The sequence below is a fragment of the Panthera leo genome, chromosome A2 (genome assembly GCF_018350215.1).
Source record: "Panthera leo isolate Ple1 chromosome A2, P.leo_Ple1_pat1.1, whole genome shotgun sequence".
Classification (NCBI taxonomy): Eukaryota; Metazoa; Chordata; class Mammalia; order Carnivora; family Felidae; genus Panthera; species Panthera leo.
Window position 1 is genome coordinate 70,116,702 of NC_056680.1, and position 10,453 is coordinate 70,127,154.

Here is a 10,453-nt window from a genome sequence, read left to right on the forward strand (position 1 = left end):
ACGGCACCAAGACCAGCTCTGGCATCTTGGTCACACATCATGCTATAGAAGGGGCCTTTTGAGCACTTTTAAGCCAAACTGGTGGCAAAACCCTAGCAAAACTCCAATTTTACCTTGATTACAGGGTTTACGACAGCCGAGGCTGTTTGACATGGTGTGTCCCATAAAAGACTATTTCTAAAATATGTTCTAAAAAAAAAAAAAAAAAAAAAATGAGCCTCATGGCAGATACTTCTGGAATGCCGCTGAAGTGCCCTCTGGGGTGGTGTCACCGGACCCCTTCCAGAGGCACAGTTCACATCAGAGCTGCTCGGTGCCGAGTCCAACAACCTGTCCTGCTACAGCTTTGTGCTGCACACCAGTGTACCAAAAACCCTGAGAAGTCCTGCAACAAAGAAACCTGTTTCTCTTTGTTGAAGCCACCTCATCTGACCTTGAAAATCCCAAACTTTTTTCCATGGATCAGTTCTATTTTCATCCTAGAAGCAGTTTTATGGAAAGAACTCCAGAATATGTGGTCCTAACAAAGGGTCACTTGGTCTAAAAGGGAGGGCAGTCTTTACTAATGTATAGACCATACCAATTTAAAAACAGATGCCATAGACATAGATTCGGAAAATGAAGCTTCCATGGGGGTGATAAATAGATCATGCAGACAAGTACATATGCAGACAGAAAAGTCAGGCATTTTGTAACAGCAATTCAGGAACCAGAAATGTGGGCAATAGGACGTGATAAATGAACTCCACCAAAAAGACCCTAAACTCCTGCCTCCCGGAAGAAAAACCACCTGGTGCTTCATGATTAATTTACTGGCAGTGCTAGAGCAATCTGTGCTTCAGGAACCAAAAAGAAAAAACAAAAACTCATGTTTTCGATAAAGAGGCATTCAACCCTCAGCAGAGATTAAGCCACTGACTACCTGTGCCAAGAAAGTATAGAGCACAAAATGAGAATTTCACCAAGCATTCCAATAGTGCCCATACAATGGGTCATGCCCACCTGAGCAGCACAATATCAACCTACAGAGAAGGATGGCATGTTCTTGCATTACCTCTCAAAGTCGGGTGGTTTTTATCCTGACTTTTAGTGCCAGGAAAAAAGACTGTCTATTTATTGCCCATTCTTTTTGCTCATTCATTTGTGCAATGAGACACTTAGATGAGAGTGATGTAAAAGGAGCAACACACAAATCTGGTGAAATTATTTCCAAATGTACATAAACCCTACTTAATTTATAATGGCCACAATCATTTTTTGAAACGCATTGGTTACAGAACAATCTGATCACTGGATTTGAGCTGGTCTTTGGGAAGGGGTAGAATCCAAACTAGTGATAAAGAATGGAGAAAATATTCCAGGAGGGGGGCAGGGGGGAACCAAACATCATAAATAAGATTTAAGAGCTGAGGATGAGCACTGAACGGGTGTGTGAGATCTGCTAATGAGTATCCGTCCTCGACAACAGTGGGAATCACTACAGGCAGATGAACGTGGAATCCAGCTATGGGGGGGGGGGGGGGGCGGGCTCTGAACCTGATACCACAGATCAAAGGAAGGACACAGCAGTTCCCAGGCAAAGTAGTAGAGCATGACTGAGGTTCTGTCTAAAGAAGATGAACCCGGAATTGATGTGCTTGGGGCGAGCACGGGGAGAAGAGACAGGATAAAGGAGGTGAGCGGGAATGCTCCTTTGCTGATTCAGATATGAAGTGATGAAATCCTGCACAAGAGTGGCAACAATGAGAATGGACCAGATGCAGGTGGAATTCTGAACAACCTCAAAGGTATCTAGAAGGCAATGCTTCTTGTGTCTGGCTGCTTACCTCCTATATGTTAACTTGGACATGGGTCTAACTATGTAACTACAAGTTTTAAGGGCCAGGAGAATTACAATGTCATTGCCAGGAGAAGTCATAAATTTGGCCTTATACATATCAAACTTGAAGTAATAAAAGGATGCCTCGGATGAAATGCCTTTAAATCTCAGCAGGATCAGACTCAGGTCTGGAAAATCTGGGCTTGATTTGGCCACCACTAAAACAAGTGTGAGTGGGCTTCCATCAATGGTAATGCTCCCGAAAGCACGGTGCTGGAAATTGATCATGTGGCCGATCAGTATTTCCAGCTCTCTGGAAGAAATCCCTCTCAGCTGCAGTGTGGATGGGCTGGATTGCAAAACTGTGGTCTGTTCAGAGGGTGACTCTGAAGAAAACAGGAGGAATGGCAAACCATCCTATTTCAGAAGTGAAGCAGGAGCCACACGCCCCCAGAAAACGTGTCTGGCTCCTCCAGCACTGTGGAGAACCTGCTTGCTCAGGTGATCTGTCTGCACGGAGATGGGAGCACCTCCCTCTATTTCAGCCCCGCTGAGGAAGGAGCACCACGCAGGGGTGTCATCTGCCCTAGGATTGGAATCAGCCTCCCTTGGGAATGGAGAGGAAGAGTCCTACAAGTTCGCCCCTTTTTATTGTGATCTAGGAACCAATTTCCATTCGGTGATCACACAGCCACACACACTAACCTTGGGAAGCTAGATAAACCCCAGTAGATAAATGCCAAGGAGGCACTAAAACCTGGCTGGAGCCAGGTAGGTACTTTACCTTGCCTCTGGGTAATATTGGCACTCCTCTGATTCGGGCAGGACACACACAGAACCCAGGAGAACAGACAGGACCATGTGCCCCTGGAAAACATCAGCCCAGATGGTTTTACTGTCCAAAGGTGAAAAAACCAAAAAGAAAACTGATGACAGGCAGACAACAGGGAATTCAGAGAAAAGTGTACTTTGAGAGGAGGTACAGCAAATAGGAGAAAAGCCTACACTGAATCTATTTTGCATTCTGAATAGATGTAGCAAGTGTGCAAAAGGCCTTGTGGATGCACATGGGAGGTGAGGTGAAAGAGAACTTAAGAAAAAATTTCAAGAGAAACTTATATTCAGAGATCAAAAGAGAAACTGGATGAAATGTAAATTAAAATTAAAAAAAAAGATATGGCTCAAATTGGGGATTAAATCAAGAAAAATTAAAAAGCAGTAAGAGAAATAAAGTCTGCTTTGGAGTGGAAATTCAAATTACAGATGTAGAAAAGAAATAAAAAGTTCTTTAAGAATACAAAAATAAGGGGGGGGGGGCAAAGGAGTGTGTGAGAAGATGATAGTTGTAGACAGTTTACCTTTAGGAAAGAGGCATTTGTTTATCAGAGAGGGAATTTGTTCAAAGATACCGATCAAAACAAAACAAGTCACTCATGGTGGCTTAGCCAAGAGACAAGTTTGCTTTTTCTCCTGTGAGAAGAAGTCCAAAGATGACATTTCTGGCAGCTACACTGCCAGGGTCCCGGACTTTATTTTAGGCCTTCTTCCACCAGCTTTAGTGTGTGGCTTTCTTCCCCAGCTCACAGGATGGCTGCTGGCACTCCAGCCACCAGGAGCACATTCCAGAATAACACGGAAGAAGAGTGAGGGCAAATGCAGCATGCCAGATGGGTGAGCCCCCCTCCTTAAAGAGCTTCCACAGAAGTCCCACCCAGTGACTTACATGTACATCTCACTGGACTCAAGTATGTCATTGTTATGTCCAGAATTCGTGATCCCCAAAGACCACCAGGGAGCCGAGTCCCATGCAAAAGCAAAGAGCCTTTACTCGAGCTAGCTCCAGCTCAATCCCCTACCTGCACTGACGCAGCGGTGAGATGCCGGGGAGAGAGAGCGAGTTTCAAAAGCACAAAGGTTTTATAGGGGTCTAAGGGCAGTTGGTGAGGTAATGGCTGTGGCCTCAGCTGATTGGCTGGGGAAGGGTCGTGGCCTCAGCCGATTGGCCGGGGAAGGGTCGGAGTCCTGTTACGCAGGTCGCCAGGTGTGTTTTGATGGGGAAGTTTGAACGGGTGAGCGGGAGGTTACTCAAGGGGACGAGGCGTGGTTCTGCGATTTTCCCGGAAAGGGGGCATGTCGGGGACATAGTCACTCAAGGTGGAGGACACAGAACAAGATGGAGTCGGCCGGCGTAGGTCCGCTCTTTTGAGTCATATGACTACCTCTATCTGCAAGGAAGACTGGGAAATAAAGCTTTTAAACTGGGATCATCCTAAAATTAAGTCAGAGTTTATGAGTAAGTAAAAAGGAAAGAGGAGATACTGGTAGATAAATAGACTATAAAAAATTCCTGAGATAAATAGAATGACAAAGGAACAGAACCAATATATACAGAACCAATATATACAGAACCAATCATGCAGGTCATGATTTTCCTGCAAATGAAAAGTTTGTCATGTTTCTAGTAAAGTCCAATAAAAACAACCACAGCAACAAAACCCTATATACCTAGATATCTTGATAAGATGTTCTAATTAAATTATTTTAAATCCTGAAAGTATCCAAGACAGGGAAAAAAAAAACCCACAAATTATCTACAAAGAATTTAAATTTAGGCTCTCCTCAGATTTCTCCATGATTCCCCAAGACAGGGGATCATAAAATAGCATGTCAAGAGTCTTGGGGAAAGATACTTCACAAAGGTGATAATCACAGTCAAAACACTGTTTATTTATAAAAGTAAGAGGAAAAAAATCCCCCATATGGTGAAAGAATCAAAAAATACTCCATAAAAACTTAATGCAACATAGATTTTTCACCCAAATCTATGAATGAGAAACTCATTACATTTATGTTTAATAATAAAATTAGTCTTATGATTTAAGAATGGGAAACCTGTGCTATACCTGATTTGGGTAAATTTGAACCTGTTAGAGAAGTCTAGGAGCCAACTGCATTTTCCAAAGATGGACACAGCAGCACCTTCTACCCTACATGTGACAACGTATGGCTTGGTGTTGAGAAAATCCTTAGGCCAAATCTGGGCTCAGCAGGAAAACGATGAACTGCGTAGAATTACTAGCATGACAAGATGGAAATAAATAGATTCGCTTTTTATCCAAGACAGCATAAAGAGAAAACAAGAAGAGACTCACAGAAGAAGGCATTATTAAAAACAGACACATAGGTAACAGCATTAGATAGAAGAAAGTGCTAAATAAAATAAATAAATACCAGCACTAGTTCTTGGGTTCAAGAAGTAAAATAAAATAAACAAATTTCTAACCAATTTTACTTTTAAAAGAAAGGGAAGAAGGAGGAGATGGGAAAAGAGGGAATTGAGGGAGGGACAATATAAAATTTAAAAAAAAAAAGGTAAGACCACATAGTAGGAGGCAATTTAAAATTTACAAAAAAATATAGTCAGCAATTTGAATCTAGGCAAATAGATAACTTTCTAGGAAAATAATTTATTTGTCTCAAGTGGAAGTAGCAATTCTATATAGACCAATAACCATGAGATTAATGAGTTAATTCATCATATTGCCTGAGAAAGGCATAAAGCCCAAGGAGATTTTACAAGTAAACCTGTCTGAATTCCAGGGAATAATAATCCTAACAGCACATTCATTTTGGGAGGACTAAAACAACAGTTTCCCAATTTATTTTTTACAAATTTTAAATATACAGCAAAATAAAAATGTAGACTAATCTAATTTCTTCATTTATACACAGAGATATAAGTACATTTATATGAAGTTTATAATTAACTTTGAAGATATTATATATATATATATATATATATATATATAACTAAGCAATATATATGTATACATAATTTATATATATATGTATACATATATATATATAACTAAGCATATTGAATCAACACAGAATTAAAAAAATAATAAGCAATTTTCAGGTTGGGTGAATTTGAAGACAATACAAATAGTTCACTATTAGGAAATATAGTAATGGGATTGATCATTTCATTAGGTCAAAGGAGAAAATGCACTATAAATTCCCCCGAAATTCTATGTTTACAACATGACTAAAACACTTTCTAACCTAGGAATAGAATAACTCTAACTTATTTTTTTTTACTGAAATAAACAGCCTATACCATTTAATAGCAAAAAATTAAATCCATTTTAATTAAGGGCAAGAAGAAGATAAGAAGACCTCTTGTTACCACTTTTACTTAATACAGCTCTGGTTTCAGCCAATGTTATAAACACCTCCCACTCCAATGAAAGAGAAAAAACCGAAGGAAGGAGGGAGGAAGAGATGAAAGGAGGGATAAGGAAGAGGGAGAAGAGAGGAAAGAAGGGTAGAAAATTAAAAAGAAATATAAGCCTTCAATTTCTGGTGTTAGAAATAGCATAAAAGGCTCCCACTGGCCAAAATTGGGTTAATTTGAGCATCAAAAAAAAATAATAATAATAATGACTGTAATTGTATCACACTGAGTAAATAAAAATTTATGAGAACATAGTGATTCCTTTCTTCCCAAAAGAAGAAGAGAACAGAAAAAAGGGAAAGCTCTTTTTTCACAGAAGAATGACAACTAATAAATGTGGAAGGAATTATACCATGGAAATGTCACTAATTTGGATGGATCCAGGGAAAGATCCACTGGATGATAAAACAATTAAGTGCAAGGTTATTGGGGGGATAGGAATCTGTCTCTATTACTAATTGTGAAGAAAATGGTACGTTTTGATGCAGACACCTAAAGATCACCACCTTAACCAATAGATCATCGTAAATAAAATTTAAAAAGTCACATTATAACCACATCAAATATGATGGAGTTGATATCTATAATATGTAATGACTTCATACAAATTGGAAACAGAAATACCAAGACCTTTCCTAGGAAGAGGGTGTTGGCAAAACACAGGTACGAAGAATTTGCAGAAACAGAGCTTCACTGTCTCTCTGTCACTTCAAGGGCAAGTGGGAGAAACAACACTGGATGGGACTGCCTCTAGATAAATCATATCAGAGCCCTAGCAACAGATGCTTCACTATAGAGGAGTATTTTTCCCACCCGGTGCCCCCAGGGACCCAGACCCCCAGATCACCTTTTCATTTGCCTGCCATTCTTAGCCTGCAACTTCCCATCCCTGGTCACAAGACAGCTGGAAGAAGTGGAAAGGCACAGGGGCAAAGATTTGTGATGAGAGCTGACCCTGTCCTATTTTAATCCAGAAAACATCTTTCCCAGAAGTTGCTCTCCCAGGGGTCATTGGCCATAACTACCTGCAAAGAATCAGCCTCCAGTATCCCTCCTCCCTTGATTAAAGAGTAAAAACAGAATGGCTAAATCATGGGCACCGAGGTGGCTCAGTAGTTAAGCATCTGACTCTTGGTTTCAGCTCAGGTCATGATCTCCCGGTTTGTGAGTTCAAGCCCACATCTGGCTCTGTGCTGATGATGCAGAGCCTGCTTGGGATTCTCTCTCTCCATCTCTCTGCCCCTCCCATGCTCACTCTCTTTCTCTCAAAATAAATAAACTTAAAAAAAAAAAAAAAAAAAAAACAGAATGGCTAAATCATAGCAGTCAGTACTGGGCACCCTCACAGAGTGTTGGTGGATGGTATATGTTGTTACAACTTTGCCCAAAGCAACTCTGACCCATTTGAGGAAGCCGCAATGTGCCTCTAGTTTTTATTCTGCTTTGGGGAATCATTTCTAAGGAAATAATAAGAAACACAGTTAATGATTTGTACACTTGATATTAATCAAAGTAGTGTTTCTAAGACACAGTGTCCCTCACAAACAAAAAAGGTCAGTTCAACTTCAGTGCCCAGTAACAGGTGAATGGCTGAAAATGCAGGACGGGGTGTCAGATAGGCTAACTGTGTGAGTTGATCAAGTCACAGAAACACTTTACATCTCAGTGTTCCCATCTGTAAAATGGAGTTAGTAATATTTCCTACGTAAGCTTAGAAGGATTAATAAAATTTTATATGTAAAACATACAGCTAAGTGTCACAATAAAATCAATACATAATAGATATATGCCTAATACATATGCATGGAAAGTTGTATAGACTATTATATAGCCAATTAAAATAACACATGCAAATATCAAAAATTATATGACAAGAGAATGTATCTGATACATCGTTAAATGTATTTATGGTGTGATTTCAGTATCATGCATATGCCTAGAGGAAATGCATTAAGATGCCAATGTTCTGGGTGCTGGATGGCTCAGTCAGTTAAGTGCCTGACTCTTGACTTTGGCTCAAGTCATAATCTCACAGTTTGTGAGTTCAAGCCCCGTGTTGGGCTCTGTGCCAACACTTCAGAGCCTGGAGCCTGCTTGGGATTCTGTCTCCCTCTCTCTCTGTCTCTCCCCTGCTTTGTCTCTTTCTCTCTCAAAAATAAATAAATAAACATTTAAAAAGATGCCAATGTTCTTCCGCCTAATCATTGAATCACAGGTGGTTGTTACTTTATACATGTTTTCCTTTTCAAGAGTCAGTAAACTTTTTCTTAAAGGGCCAGTTAGTAAATATTTTAGGTTTGCCTCTATGCCTTAACTACTCTGCTCTGCCATTACAGCTTGAAAGAACCACAGATCAAAATGCAAATTATGGGTGTGACCATGTTCCAGTAAAACTGCAAAAACAGGAGGCAAGCCAGCCCTAGTTTGCAGACCATTGTATAGTGATATACACATGTTGTATTAAAAAAAGAAACAGTGAGAGCAAACTATACCACTGACCCCTGACACGGCTTGGAACTGTGTGGGTCCACTTGTAAGCCAATTTTTCTCAATAAATATAGAACAGTACCGTAAATGTATTTTCTCTTATGATTTGCTTAATAACATTTTTTCTCCAGCTTACTTTATTGTAAGAACGCAGTATATAATACATGTAACTTACAAAATATGTGTTAATTGACTGTTTATGTTATCATTATGGGTAAGGAGTAGTTAAGTTTCTGAGGACTCTAAAGTTACACTTAGATTTTCAACTACATGGAGGGCCCCCTACGCCCATGTGGCTCAAGGGTCAACCGTAGGTGGATTCCCCCTGAAGGCTTTGGGCCATCCTCCCACGGCACACAGAAGCAGGAGGAGGCACGCAGGATTACTGCAAAGCCAGGTTACATGGCAGCCTTAGAGCTTATCACGGAGGTGCCAGGACCCCAGGCCTCTAGCCAGCATCCCAACAAAGGGCCCAGTGAACCCTGCTCAGTGGGACCCTGGCACACTAATGCCTCGCTGCTCCCAAGTAATTCCGAGTAGCAGAAAATGCTTATTATCATTGAATCCAAATCCTCTGCCCACTGGTTTTCATTCTGGACTCGGAGCAAGTCCCTCTGCCACATTTCAGATTTTAGTAATTTGAAGCAGTGTTCATGGTCCTTTCTTTCCATCCTAGAAATCCTCAAAGGACAGTTTTTATAGACCACAAGTTGCAACTTGGAGGCTTAAAGTTATGGCTGGTCTGGCCCACTAAGTGTTGCCATATCATTAAATAAAATAAGTAAAAAACAAAAAAAAATCGTAAAAAAATATAATTCTCTTCAATACCCAGCCTTTAGGTTTTCTGGGAGAAATCAGAACTAGCCACCCACTCCCACATGTCAGCAATTGGCTTGAAACTAAGTAGCCACCAGCAGGAGCCCGTGGTTCACAGTCCCCTGCCTGCAACTGCCCACCACCCCTCCCACCCCCAAATCCACATGTGCCTAGACCCCAAGGATATCCAAGTTTCCAGCCCAGGCCCAAAATGAGCTAGCAAGTGGTGCCACAGAGCATCAAGCCAGGAGCCCAGAGACAGCCTCCCATCCTAGGTTCCACAAATGCGGGGTCCATGACCCTGGGAGATGGCTGTTTCATTGTGCAGAACACGAGAGGGTTAAGTGGGACACAGCTTAGGTGACTTCCCCAGCCAGCATTCTATGAATCTATAAATGGCTTAGCTAATTTCCAAATCTCACTGAGCTCATTGCCTGAAAAATACCGGAAGTCATGAGTTCCACCTGCTAATGGCACTTCGGAAAAAATAGATTTGAAAAGGAAAATATCTGGATCCCTCAAAAGCCATTTGCAAATTCATACCAAGATGTGCTAAATGTAAAAACAAAGCCATTCACTCTATGTTGCCTCTAAAATGAAATTTCAAAGGCAAGAGCTCTTACAATTAAGACAAAATTCCTACCACAAAGTTTAATGTTTTTAAAAAAACACTGAATCGATTACATTATTCAACCGAGACAAATGAATACTTGAGAAAGGGTGGGGTCAGGACCCCAGCATGACCTTTTCTTCTCTTAAAGTGTGACACTTCTGACACCTAATTCCTACCCCACCCCTTTACTCCCACATGTCTACAGACACAGCTTGGGTTTAGACTGGTTTTCCTTCTCTTGCAATAATCCCTCAACTTTCTCTACATAGCTGAAATGGTTTGTTCAATACTTTCTTCAAGAAACTAAAAAAATCCTAGGTTTGCATGATAAACGCCATTTAAGCCAGAGCAGGACGCAGGCCTCTGAAGAGGAGAATCTGGCTTTCTGTCCTTTGCCTCCCTTCGCCACCCATGACTCACCCCATCGTAAGGGCTATGGCATCACTATTCCACAGCATAAAGCAAGCAAGCAGCCCCTGAG

The 10,453-nt window shown here is 40.9% G+C and overlaps 1 protein-coding gene across 1 annotated transcript in view; it reads right to left on the reverse strand.

The window, feature by feature from the left end:
* HECW1 (HECT, C2 and WW domain containing E3 ubiquitin protein ligase 1) overlaps positions 1-3,717 on the reverse strand; it is a 401,044-nt gene extending 397,327 nt beyond the window's left edge. The window contains exons 1-2 of the mRNA XM_042914353.1: positions 3,676-3,717; positions 2,604-2,686 (exon numbers count right to left, since the gene is read on the reverse strand). The gene's annotated coding sequence lies outside the window, so the exon portion shown is untranslated. The remainder of the gene's footprint in view (positions 1-2,603; positions 2,687-3,675) is intronic.
* Between the last annotated feature and the right edge of the window lie 6,736 nt (positions 3,718-10,453).